This window comes from Triturus cristatus, chromosome 4_1 (genome assembly GCF_964204655.1).
Source record: "Triturus cristatus chromosome 4_1, aTriCri1.1, whole genome shotgun sequence".
In the NCBI taxonomy this organism is placed as follows: domain Eukaryota; kingdom Metazoa; phylum Chordata; class Amphibia; order Caudata; family Salamandridae; genus Triturus; species Triturus cristatus.
Genome location: NC_140585.1, coordinates 222,804,666 through 222,818,061, shown reverse-complemented (window position 1 = coordinate 222,818,061; position 13,396 = coordinate 222,804,666).

The following is a 13,396-nucleotide window of genomic DNA, read 5'->3' as shown; positions in this document are numbered from 1 at the left end:
TTATATGCTTCATCAGATATCCCCAAATTACATTCCACAGAATTGATTATTCTTTGGGCCGTGCTGCAATCTTCCCCTTTCCCACTGTTCCTCCTCTGGAACCTCCCTTTGCCCCTCCTGCCTCCCCTCCGGGTTTTATTTGTTCCCTTTTTTGCTGTAACCTGTTGCTGATGCGTAGTTTCGCGAGCTCCTTCTGGAAAGAAGAAGCTCCCTCCTCTAAAGGGGCCTCATTTGATGTATTTGATGCTCCACTATTGAAAGAGGAAACGCTCCTTATTGAGCTTGATCCTTCACTCCCTTCCTTCTCCTCTCTAGATCTCTTCTTCTCCTCTATTCCTGATATATTGTCGAATTTTTTTGCAAACGTATAAACCCGACCATCCTGATAGTCTCTATCGTCCCTTTTTATTTTCTTGAGTTTTTTATCTCTAAGGTACAATTGATGATCGTCCATCACTTTTTTTAAAATAGCAAAGTTCTTTTCAATAAGATCTTTTTGTTCGAGATTATTAATCTCCTTTTCTATAGCCTCTATTTCTTCTTGAAGTTTTTCTCCTTTCTCACTAGCATGTTTAATCAATATCTGCATCATGATTACCGATGCACCTTCAAGGTTACCCTCCCATTCCTTTAGAAGATCTGTACTTAAATCCTCGAATGTGGGGAAAATGAGAATCCTTAGGCCTCTAGGTACTTTCTTGTTCTCCAGATACTGTTGGAGAGTCACCCCATCCCACCAACGGGAAAGTTCTTGTTTTTTTAGGCGTTCAAGTCTAAGGAACAATGTTCTAAGACTCGTACTGGGTGAGGTGTCTGGTAAAGTCGGTTGTCGTGATTTATTAGTCCCGAATAGATTGAGGGCCATCTCCTCCCTACCATCTCCAAATTTGGACATATTGTTAATTCAAGTAACAAGAGGGAATAAGTGCAGAACAGTCCAGCAAATTACAATTTACATAAAACAGAAGAACCACCAACGACAGACAATGGTTAAGCACTTGAATTCCCTAGTACAATTCTTATCTGAAAAGGTGCATCCACTTCCAACACCCGTCGTTGAAGGATGCTCTAATAGTTCCAAAAGTTCACAAACATAAGGAAGGTGCACTCAAAGCAAAAGTCATTCAGATTCACAAGTATTATCCGTTGTGGTTTCAAATTTATTCCAAATTTAATCGGCAAACAGCCAACGCGTTTCGTCCCTTTTGCCAGGGGACTTCTTCAGGGCTGCAGAAGCAACATGAAAACATATAAACACATAGAAAGGCACAAATATGATCCGACAACCAACAAATATACATAACAAAATACACATATATAAATACAATTTTGATCAGTAACAATTGAACACATATATACAACAATGTATGTATAAAGTGACAAAAGACACACACATTACATATAACGTATTATATTAGATATATAGTGCAGATATGAAGCTAAAAAGTGCTTGTTTAAGTCTAAAAATTATATATATTCTTTAATTAATAAAGAGAAAGCTACTCTAAACAGACATGCAATGAAAAGAAAAAGGAGAAAGGAAAATGCAAAAAGATTAATTATGAAGAATGATTATAAAGCAAAATGAAGTTACTCTGACTTACAGATTGGGATACGCACATGATGAATTTTGTGCAGTTCTCGGACGATTCTTGGCTATCCTTTGCGCTGAAATGTCGATAAGTAGCCTTATCTCATCTGACTTCTAGGTGAGACGTTAAACATATGTCTTTTTAATGCCAAGCAACATGTCCTGTTTTAGAGCTTATTTACTCTTCCCTATCTGACTTTGTTGGCTTTATAAATTTTCAATTTCTATTTAACTTTACTTTTCTTTCTTCATTTTGCTTTATAAACTTTAAGATGCCTCACTGCTCAAGAGCACACGTATGCCTGCCGCCTACACAATTGTACAACTCGGAGGGCACATGGGGAGAAGAAACGGGTGGGCGGTAGGAAGAAGAAAGATGGGGTTGGTTTAAAAGGGAGAAAAAAAACAGTTCGGAGTAAAACAAACAGCAAAGGAAAGTTGAAGGCGGCTACGGAGGAAGTAAGCAACGGAGGGAAAAACCGACGGGGGGTCCGTTGACTGGTGTAGCAAAGGTGAGAGGGGGCAAGCAGCGAGGGAATTGCAAGTGCAGTTTAAAAATAAACGTAATTGGGACCTTTTACCAGCAGCTCGGTTTAGGAAATAGGCGTTGTGTAGTAGGCACGCAGGTAATTCGGAGCAAATGGGACTCTTGGTATCAGATCGCGGTGACTAGGACTCGTCGCCAGGGTGCCGCTCAATTTGCTATACCAGGGCGAGGACAGCTGGAGGGAGGGAGGGTAGGAGCTTTCAACAACAGGAGGAAGAGGACGGGAGGGAGCACGTGAATTGTTTCATGGAGGCACAAAAGGACATGTAGAGGTGGTGGAGGAAGTTGGGGACAACAAAATAGAGGCACAGATTCTTAAAATCAGAATAAAAAGCACGGCTAATAAACTAAAAGCAAATTTAAAACAAGCGTTGGCCGTGCGCTAGCAGCCGGAGACGCAATATGTGGTGGGGGAGGGGGGGAAGCGGGAGTTGTGTGTGCGCGTGCGTCATCGTGATCGCGATCACTCTGAAAGCCAAAGTGATCGCAATGACGCACGAGTTTTCAAAGTGCTGCTGGCGTCCGGCTGCGCGCGTGCACGATCACATGAACGCAAGCGTTAGGCCAGCCAGAAGCACTTTGAAAAGCCCACATACACTGACCTGCTGTTCTATTGACATTTTGTGGCATAGGCGTACCCGCCGTCGCCACTACTTTTCCCACAGTCCTTTGGGGCAACTTGCTGGTGTGACGAGCGGTGTGCGACCTACTTTTTCTCAATTTAAACGGCTTCGGCCGGCGGGCTGACGAGCCTTGTGTCTGCACCTGCGCGCCAGGAGAGGTACTTGACCTGCTTTTAATTACATTTGGCAGTCCACGCGGCACCCCCTTACACTGACCTGCTCCCTGCTGACGAGAGGCAACTACCTCGAAACACGTGTCCAGGGATGGCTAACGCATACACATACTGTTCTATTGACATTTTGTGGCATAGGCGTACCCGCCGTCGCCACTACTTTTCCCACAGTCCTTTGGGGCAACTTGCTGGTGTGACGAGCGGTGTGCGACCTACTTTTTCTCAATTTAAACGGCTTCGGCCGGCGGGCTGACGAGCCTTGTGTCTGCACCTGCGCGCCAGGAGAGGTACTTGACCTGCTTTTAATTACATTTGGCAGTCCACGCGGCACCCCCTTACACTGACCTGCTCCCTGCTGACGAGAGGCAACTACCTCGAAACACGTGTCCAGGGATGGCTAACGCATACACATACTGTTCTATTGACATTTTGTGGCATAGGCGTACCCGCCGTCGCCACTACTTTTCCCACAGTCCTTTGGGGCAACTTGCTGGTGTGACGAGCGGTGTGCGACCTACTTTTTCTCAATTTAAACGGCTTCGGCCGGCGGGCTGACGAGCCTTGTGTCTGCACCTGCGCGCCAGGAGAGGTACTTGACCTGCTTTTAATTACATTTGGCAGTCCACGCGGCACCCCCTTACACTGACCTGCTCCCTGCTGACGAGAGGCAACTACCTCGAAACACGTGTCCAGGGATGGCTAACGCATACACATACTGTTCTATTGACATTTTGTGGCATAGGCGTACCCGCCGTCGCCACTACTTTTCCCACAGTCCTTTGGGGCAACTTGCTGGTGTGACGAGCGGTGTGCGACCTACTTTTTCTCAATTTAAACGGCTTCGGCCGGCGGGCTGACGAGCCTTGTGTCTGCACCTGCGCGCCAGGAGAGGTACTTGACCTGCTTTTAATTACATTTGGCAGTCCACGCGGCACCCCCTTACACTGACCTGCTCCCTGCTGACGAGAGGCAACTACCTCGAAACACGTGTCCAGGGATGGCTAACGCATACACATACTGTTCTATTGACATTTTGTGGCATAGGCGTACCCGCCGTCGCCACTACTTTTCCCACAGTCCTTTGGGGCAACTTGCTGGTGTGACGAGCGGTGTGCGACCTACTTTTTCTCAATTTAAACGGCTTCGGCCGGCGGGCTGACGAGCCTTGTGTCTGCACCTGCGCGCCAGGAGAGGTACTTGACCTGCTTTTAATTACATTTGGCAGTCCACGCGGCACCCCCTTACACTGACCTGCTCCCTGCTGACGAGAGGCAACTACCTCGAAACACGTGTCCAGGGATGGCTAACGCATACACATACTGTTCTATTGACATTTTGTGGCATAGGCGTACCCGCCGTCGCCACTACTTTTCCCACAGTCCTTTGGGGCAACTTGCTGGTGTGACGAGCGGTGTGCGACCTACTTTTTCTCAATTTAAACGGCTTCGGCCGGCGGGCTGACGAGCCTTGTGTCTGCACCTGCGCGCCAGGAGAGGTACTTGACCTGCTTTTAATTACATTTGGCAGTCCACGCGGCACCCCCTTACACTGACCTGCTCCCTGCTGACGAGAGGCAACTACCTCGAAACACGTGTCCAGGGATGGCTAACGCATACACATACTGTTCTATTGACATTTTGTGGCATAGGCGTACCCGCCGTCGCCACTACTTTTCCCACAGTCCTTTGGGGCAACTTGCTGGTGTGACGAGCGGTGTGCGACCTACTTTTTCTCAATTTAAACGGCTTCGGCCGGCGGGCTGACGAGCCTTGTGTCTGCACCTGCGCGCCAGGAGAGGTACTTGACCTGCTTTTAATTACATTTGGCAGTCCACGCGGCACCCCCTTACACTGACCTGCTCCCTGCTGACGAGAGGCAACTACCTCGAAACACGTGTCCAGGGATGGCTAACGCATACACATACTGTTCTATTGACATTTTGTGGCATAGGCGTACCCGCCGTCGCCACTACTTTTCCCACAGTCCTTTGGGGCAACTTGCTGGTGTGACGAGCGGTGTGCGACCTACTTTTTCTCAATTTAAACGGCTTCGGCCGGCGGGCTGACGAGCCTTGTGTCTGCACCTGCGCGCCAGGAGAGGTACTTGACCTGCTTTTAATTACATTTGGCAGTCCACGCGGCACCCCCTTACACTGACCTGCTCCCTGCTGACGAGAGGCAACTACCTCGAAACACGTGTCCAGGGATGGCTAACGCATACACATACTGTTCTATTGACATTTTGTGGCATAGGCGTACCCGCCGTCGCCACTACTTTTCCCACAGTCCTTTGGGGCAACTTGCTGGTGTGACGAGCGGTGTGCGACCTACTTTTTCTCAATTTAAACGGCTTCGGCCGGCGGGCTGACGAGCCTTGTGTCTGCACCTGCGCGCCAGGAGAGGTACTTGACCTGCTTTTAATTACATTTGGCAGTCCACGCGGCACCCCCTTACACTGACCTGCTCCCTGCTGACGAGAGGCAACTACCTCGAAACACGTGTCCAGGGATGGCTAACGCATACACATACTGTTCTATTGACATTTTGTGGCATAGGCGTACCCGCCGTCGCCACTACTTTTCCCACAGTCCTTTGGGGCAACTTGCTGGTGTGACGAGCGGTGTGCGACCTACTTTTTCTCAATTTAAACGGCTTCGGCCGGCGGGCTGACGAGCCTTGTGTCTGCACCTGCGCGCCAGGAGAGGTACTTGACCTGCTTTTAATTACATTTGGCAGTCCACACGGCACCCCCTTACACTGACCTGCTCCCTGCTGACGAGAGGCAACTACCTCGAAACACGTGTCCAGGGATGGCTAACGCATACACATACTGTTCTATTGACATTTTGTGGCATAGGCGTACCCGCCGTCGCCACTACTTTTCCCACAGTCCTTTGGGGCAACTTGCTGGTGTGACGAGCGGTGTGCGACCTACTTTTTCTCAATTTAAACGGCTTCGGCCGGCGGGCTGACGAGCCTTGTGTCTGCACCTGCGCGCCAGGAGAGGTACTTGACCTGCTTTTAATTACATTTGGCAGTCCACGCGGCACCCCCTTACACTGACCTGCTCCCTGCTGACGAGAGGCAACTACCTCGAAACACGTGTCCAGGGATGGCTAACGCATACACATACTGTTCTATTGACATTTTGTGGCATAGGCGTACCCGCCGTCGCCACTACTTTTCCCACAGTCCTTTGGGGCAACTTGCTGGTGTGACGAGCGGTGTGCGACCTACTTTTTCTCAATTTAAACGGCTTCGGCCGGCGGGCTGACGAGCCTTGTGTCTGCACCTGCGCGCCAGGAGAGGTACTTGACCTGCTTTTAATTACATTTGGCAGTCCACGCGGCACCCCCTTACACTGACCTGCTCCCTGCTGACGAGAGGCAACTACCTCGAAACACGTGTCCAGGGATGGCTAACGCATACACATACTGTTCTATTGACATTTTGTGGCATAGGCGTACCCGCCGTCGCCACTACTTTTCCCACAGTCCTTTGGGGCAACTTGCTGGTGTGACGAGCGGTGTGCGACCTACTTTTTCTCAATTTAAACGGCTTCGGCCGGCGGGCTGACGAGCCTTGTGTCTGCACCTGCGCGCCAGGAGAGGTACTTGACCTGCTTTTAATTACATTTGGCAGTCCACGCGGCACCCCCTTACACTGACCTGCTCCCTGCTGACGAGAGGCAACTACCTCGAAACACGTGTCCAGGGATGGCTAACGCATACACATACTGTTCTATTGACATTTTGTGGCATAGGCGTACCCGCCGTCGCCACTACTTTTCCCACAGTCCTTTGGGGCAACTTGCTGGTGTGACGAGCGGTGTGCGACCTACTTTTTCTCAATTTAAACGGCTTCGGCCGGCGGGCTGACGAGCCTTGTGTCTGCACCTGCGCGCCAGGAGAGGTACTTGACCTGCTTTTAATTACATTTGGCAGTCCACGCGGCACCCCCTTACACTGACCTGCTCCCTGCTGACGAGAGGCAACTACCTCGAAACACGTGTCCAGGGATGGCTAACGCATACACATACTGTTCTATTGACATTTTGTGGCATAGGCGTACCCGCCGTCGCCACTACTTTTCCCACAGTCCTTTGGGGCAACTTGCTGGTGTGACGAGCGGTGTGCGACCTACTTTTTCTCAATTTAAACGGCTTCGGCCGGCGGGCTGACGAGCCTTGTGTCTGCACCTGCGCGCCAGGAGAGGTACTTGACCTGCTTTTAATTACATTTGGCAGTCCACGCGGCACCCCCTTACACTGACCTGCTCCCTGCTGACGAGAGGCAACTACCTCGAAACACGTGTCCAGGGATGGCTAACGCATACACATACTGTTCTATTGACATTTTGTGGCATAGGCGTACCCGCCGTCGCCACTACTTTTCCCACAGTCCTTTGGGGCAACTTGCTGGTGTGACGAGCGGTGTGCGACCTACTTTTTCTCAATTTAAACGGCTTCGGCCGGCGGGCTGACGAGCCTTGTGTCTGCACCTGCGCGCCAGGAGAGGTACTTGACCTGCTTTTAATTACATTTGGCAGTCCACGCGGCACCCCCTTACACTGACCTGCTCCCTGCTGACGAGAGGCAACTACCTCGAAACACGTGTCCAGGGATGGCTAACGCATACACATACTGTTCTATTGACATTTTGTGGCATAGGCGTACCCGCCGTCGCCACTACTTTTCCCACAGTCCTTTGGGGCAACTTGCTGGTGTGACGAGCGGTGTGCGACCTACTTTTTCTCAATTTAAACGGCTTCGGCCGGCGGGCTGACGAGCCTTGTGTCTGCACCTGCGCGCCAGGAGAGGTACTTGACCTGCTTTTAATTACATTTGGCAGTCCACGCGGCACCCCCTTACACTGACCTGCTCCCTGCTGACGAGAGGCAACTACCTCGAAACACGTGTCCAGGGATGGCTAACGCATACACATACTGTTCTATTGACATTTTGTGGCATAGGCGTACCCGCCGTCGCCACTACTTTTCCCACAGTCCTTTGGGGCAACTTGCTGGTGTGACGAGCGGTGTGCGACCTACTTTTTCTCAATTTAAACGGCTTCGGCCGGCGGGCTGACGAGCCTTGTGTCTGCACCTGCGCGCCAGGAGAGGTACTTGACCTGCTTTTAATTACATTTGGCAGTCCACGCGGCACCCCCTTACACTGACCTGCTCCCTGCTGACGAGAGGCAACTACCTCGAAACACGTGTCCAGGGATGGCTAACGCATACACATACTGTTCTATTGACATTTTGTGGCATAGGCGTACCCGCCGTCGCCACTACTTTTCCCACAGTCCTTTGGGGCAACTTGCTGGTGTGACGAGCGGTGTGCGACCTACTTTTTCTCAAAATAGGTATGTATCTAAGAGTGACTTACATATTAATCCTGGGTATGTAGCAGCAGGTTAAGTATCGTCTTTGGTAAAATTCTAGATCGGAAGGAACTTCATAATAATTACACTCCCACTCTAAAAGCAAATGATAAATAGGGGGTGCAATGAAAAGCGGCGATTTGTTAAAAAACCTTCAAATCTCACAATTGCGCAGAGAGACAAATGCATAGTGGTACTAATTAGAAGAGCACCAACATTAATCCCTAATATATACAACAATGATGTGCAAGGATCGTAATGCAACATGTCATTAGTTTCCAAAAACTGTAAGTAAAGATAGCATCAATTGAATAGATGACAAAACCAAATGTGCATATGATGCTCAGATTACATGTAACGTGTCTCTGCATGGATATAAACCCCGTTACCAATCAAATCCCCAGTATGAGACGCATCATGTCAAATGGCAAACCTAAAACCAAGCGCTGAAAATAAGGTCGCACTTGGGTAATGTAATCACTTTTTATTTATTTTTTATATTATTATTTATCCCATTAAATCTGAACATACAGTGTAATTAAGGACAGTCAACAGATAGACATGTCCCGAAATGCCAAGAAAACAGCAACTGTTGTATGCTGCATTCAAAACCCTATTGTTAATACTCACATAAACGTCAGTGAAATATAGAAGACTAATAGCTCTGGTATCCATTACACTAAACTTTAGACCGAAAAGGATATATATAAATCAGAGCGCTATATGTAAAGCGCAGTTCTAAGTGAACGACAGTTAAAAAAAACATATGTGCTGTATGTGCTCACTTATAAATAAAAAGTAGAGCAGCAGCGTGATAACTGGCCTTGAAACCCGTCTCACTGGACGCGATCGCTTTTAAAACCCAGATATACATATACAAATATATATGCCAGTGCGCTGTATGAAAAGCGCGATTATAAGCGAGCAACTGTTTAAAAACATATGTCCTATATGTACTCACTTGTCAGGAGTAGAGCAACAGCGTGATAACTGGCCTTCAAACCCGTCCCGCAGGACGCGGTCAGTTTTTAAAACCCAAGCAGATAGAACGTAAGTGACGTAGCCTACGTGGTGACGCGTCATCTAGCAGGGCCGACTTAGGTACTAAACACTGAAAAGGGGCCCTCCGTTCTTAGATGTATGAAGGTACGGTTGCCATCTTGGAAAGGGCAACAAACTATAGACGTTAAATAGGCAGTAATACGAACCGAACAAGTACGAGCTAAGATATCCAAATATCAATCATATAAACAACTAGCTTTACGTGTGAAGTGAGTCGTAAATACGTGCAGATAGGTATAATAATAGAAGGCAAACCTAAATAACGAACCAACAAGGATCTGTAAATCCATAGAAATGTCAATCATGTACAATGACATGAAAGCCAAAAAGGCATATAGTTATCCCCAAATTTACCGTCAGGAAAATCGGAGAAGGGGGAACAGAGTGGAATAAAGAAAAGAAAAAAGAGGAAAAAAGGGGGAAAAGAAACAGAGAGAGAGGGAGTATATTTGCAGATCGAGAAATAGGATAAATCTTAAAACATTAAAACATTTCACAGGGAGTGTGGGCGTGTGGAATTCTAACGCTCAAAAGAGTGTAATGCACATCTTTGCTATAATCTCATGTACATATTGGTCAGCTTTTTGGTCGATAACACTAGGGGAAAACAAAAAGGCCCCAACATAATCATTTGTTGGCAGCTTCTCAACCCTCACCTAGGTTACAGAACACGAAATTTAAAATATAAACCAGGATGTGGTCGAAGCATAGGGACTCCGACGGATAAAATTTAGAACAAAGCATATTTTTAAGAAGGTACAGCTATTTGATTTGAAAGAGTACAATTCTAGTGTTTTATACAAAAAACATATCCTTATAAGAAGCATATTCTCTATGGAAACCATAAAACCAAAAATCAATTAACCCAGGAAATAATGGAGCTCTTTATCTGTATTGTGGCCCATCTCTGTGGCCCTTAGACGGCATATCCATTTAGCCTCCTTACGTCTAACCAGGAGCTCCCTATTACCACCCCTTTGGCTGATTGGAACATGTTCGATACCATGAAACCAAAAAGTACTGTTATTAGGATGCATTTCCCTGTAATGTGCACTCAAGGGATATTTATTATCGCCATTTAATATGGCCCTGCGATGTTCCTGTATTCTGACTTTTAATTGGCGAACCGTACTGCCCACATAGATAGTACCACAGGGACATCCTATTACATAAATAACATGTGTAGTGTTGCAATTTATGAACTGTAGTACATCAAATGCTTTCGAGGTGTTGTAAGTGAACTTACTAGTTTTATTTTTGCCATTTGGACAAACATTGCACGTCCCACATGTAAAGAAACCGTTAGGTTTCTGCGGCAACCATGTTACATTGTTACTAGTCACATAACTAGGGCATAAGGAATTGCGCAATGTCTTGCCTCTTCTATAGGTCACAGAAGGTGCACTATTGATATAATTCTTAAGTCCCGGGATCTCCTCTAAGGTGCTCCAGTTTTTCTTTAGTATATTGTAAATTTTTCCACTGTTGGTGTTATATTGTGTAATGAATCTTACAGCAGTGTTACGCTCCAATTCAACAGATTTCTTTTGTTTCTCTCGCAGTGTATCCTCCCTCTTAATACGTTTACTCTTCTCAATTGCTTTGTCAAGAAGTTCACTTTTGTAACCTCTTTGAAGGAATCTTTTTTTGGACTCTGTGATATTTTGAAGGTAGGTAGTTTCCTCGCTACAATTTCTTCTTATCCTAATTAATTCCCCGAAGGGAATGTTTTGAACAACAGATCTTGCATGAGCACTTTCTGCATGCAAGACACTGTTGCAAGCTGTATCCTTCCTATACAGAGTACTCTGTATGAGACCGTCCTTGACATAAAAGCTTATATCCAGAAAATTAATTTTTTCTCTGTCGTGGTCCATGGTGAATTTTACATTGTAATCATTGGTGTTCAAATACGCAAAGTATTCTTTAAGTGAGTCCAAGGATCCTGACCATAGACAGATGATATCGTCTATGTACCTCCCCCAAAAAACGATATTATTCGTCCAGGGGGAGGCACATCTGCCCCAGGCATGCTCCCTCTCAAACCACCCCATAAAGAGGCAGGCGTAAGAGGGAGCAAACCTGGAGCCCATGGCAGTCCCAAGAATTTGTTGAAACCAACTTTTATCAAACAGAAAAAAGTTATTATCAAGAATGATATCAATCATTTCCATGATCATCTCATTATACATGTATAGATCCGCACTATCCTTATCCAGAAAGGACTGTATCGCTAGTAGTCCTAGATCCCTACGTATACATGTATATAGGCTTACCACATCAAGTGTGACAAACATTAGATCATCGGACCATTCATAGTCCTTGAATTTGACCAAAATGTCCTTGCTGTCACGGACATATGATGGAAGATTTACCACATACTTCTGAAGTTTAAGATCAACAAACTCCGAAATTTTTTCTGTAGGGGAACCCACCCCAGATATGATTGGACGACCCGGGGGAAAGGGAGCGGGCTTGTGTATTTTTGGCAGGACATAAATGCAAGGGTAGTTAGGACTATCAACCCTTAAATATCTGAATTCATCTTCAGTTAACAAGGATATATCCCTCCATTCAGAAAGTCTCATATTTATCAGGGTAGTTAAGTTCAACATGGGATTATGTGCTATTTTCTTATAGCACAAATCGTTGTTAACCTGACGATTTATTTCTCCCATATAATCACAGTAATTCATGATCACAACATTACCGCCCTTGTCAGCCTCACGTATAACAATGTTGTTATCCTGTTTTAGTCTATTTAATGCTTTTCTCTCTTGGGCGGTAATGTTGTGATATCTTGAGGGCACAGGTTTATTAGATCCCTCCAAATCATGTAATTCTTTACTGACTTTGTTGTAAAAAATGTCAATATTGCGATGGTAATTGGCAGCTGGCACAAATTTCGATTTTGGTTTCAACCCACTGTTAGAAGTGTAATTTTGTGGAATATCAAGTTCATTCATGATTGTTGTCATATCCTGAGTATCTTCATCATCAAGAGTTACTAGACAGTGTATCCCCCGAATGTCAGCAATGGTGTGTGTTACATTGTCATTAAGAGTTGTTAGTGCTGCATTCCTAGAGTATGATTGAGAAAAGTAATCCTTTAGTTTAAGAACTCGAACAAATTTATAAAGATCTATGTGTGTGTCCGTTAGATCCCCACTCTGGGTTGGACAGAAATTTAGGCCTTTACTCAAAACTGAGATCTCATCTGCATCCAATTCTTTATTTGACAAGTTAACAATTTTCAAATCATTGTCATTATATGCTTCATCAGATATCCCCAAATTACATTCCACAGAATTGATTATTCTTTGGGCCGTGCTGCAATCTTCCCCTTTCCCACTGTTCCTCCTCTGGAACCTCCCTTTGCCCCTCCTGCCTCCCCTCCGGGTTTTATTTGTTCCCTTTTTTGCTGTAACCTGTTGCTGATGCGTAGTTTCGCGAGCTCCTTCTGGAAAGAAGAAGCTCCCTCCTCTAAAGGGGCCTCATTTGATGTATTTGATGCTCCACTATTGAAAGAGGAAACGCTCCTTATTGAGCTTGATCCTTCACTCCCTTCCTTCTCCTCTCTAGATCTCTTCTTCTCCTCTATTCCTGATATATTGTCGAATTTTTTTGCAAACGTATAAACCCGACCATCCTGATAGTCTCTATCGTCCCTTTTTATTTTCTTGAGTTTTTTATCTCTAAGGTACAATTGATGATCGTCCATCACTTTTTTTAAAATAGCAAAGTTCTTTTCAATAAGATCTTTTTGTTCGAGATTATTAATCTCCTTTTCTATAGCCTCTATTTCTTCTTGAAGTTTTTCTCCTTTCTCACTAGCATGTTTAATCAATATCTGCATCATGATTACCGATGCACCTTCAAGGTTACCCTCCCATTCCTTTAGAAGATCTGTACTTAAATCCTCGAATGTGGGGAAAATGAGAATCCTTAGGCCTCTAGGTACTTTCTTGTTCTCCAGATACTGTTGGAGAGTCACCCCATCCCACCAACGGGAAAGTT